The sequence below is a fragment of the Micropterus dolomieu genome, linkage group LG20 (genome assembly GCF_021292245.1).
Source record: "Micropterus dolomieu isolate WLL.071019.BEF.003 ecotype Adirondacks linkage group LG20, ASM2129224v1, whole genome shotgun sequence".
NCBI classification, from domain to species: Eukaryota; Metazoa; Chordata; class Actinopteri; order Centrarchiformes; family Centrarchidae; genus Micropterus; species Micropterus dolomieu.
In genome coordinates this window covers 29,226,857-29,227,948 of record NC_060169.1, presented here as the reverse complement: position 1 = coordinate 29,227,948, position 1,092 = coordinate 29,226,857, and positions in this window count along the sequence as shown.

Genomic DNA, 1,092 nt, shown 5'->3' with positions numbered 1-1,092 from the left:
AATGGTGTCAAAAGCAGCGCTAAGGTCCAGGAGTACCAGGACTGAGCACATGCCTTCATCAGCAGACATTAAAAGGTCATTGGTGACTTTAAGCAGGGAAGTCTCAGTGCTGTGGTACTTCCTAAAACCAGACTGAAACTTTTCAAATATTTTGTTATTTTCCAGTGCAGTGAGCCGCTGTTTGGACACAATTCTTTCTAGAATCTTTGCAATAAAAGGCAGTTTTGAAATTGGTCTAAAATTATGTGGGAGGGAGGGATCTAAACCAGGTTTCTTTAAAAGTGGGTTCACGCAAGCCGTTTTAAAATAATCAGGGACACAACCAGTAGATAGGGAGCTGTTGAAAACAGAGATCAAATGGGGCCCAACAGAATCTATTACTTTCAGTAAAAACTTTGTAGGTATTACATCAAGTGGGCTGGAGGACACTCTCATTTGTGATTCTGTTTTTAAAAGCTCAGACAAGTCGATGGGATAAAACTGGTTAAAACTCTCTTGTTGCTGGTGAAGAACCTCTGAGTAAGAGGCCGCGGGGGTAATAGAGGCTCTGATTGACACCACCTTATTGGTAAAATAAGATAAAAACAATTCACAGTCATCGTTACTTCCAGCTGAGGCACAAGGAGGGGTTGGGTTTACCATCTGAGCCACAGTCTTAAACAGAAACCTGGGATTGTGTTTATGTGTAGTAATGAGTTCATAAAAATAGTGTGTTCTCGCATCCTTAACCAAGTTATGGTATTTAATTGATAAATCCTTCAGACTGAGGTAATGGACTTGGAGACTGGATTTTTTCCATCTGGGCTCTGCTTTCCTGCATTCCCTTTTTAGGCTGCGAATGCTGTCATTTATCCAGGGTTGCTTACTAGCTTTAGACGTAGGCCTAACCTTTAGAGGAGCAGTAATATTTAGTGACGACAAGCAGATATGATTGAAGTGATCGACCAGATTGTCGGTGTTGGAATCAGACAGGTGTTGGCTTTGGCTCTGAAAGAATGCGCAAAACTTTGAAACACTTTGTTCATTAAAGATGCGAGAACACACGGAGCTTGGTGAGGCGGCATGAGTAACAGGCGAATCGCAGCTAAAAAC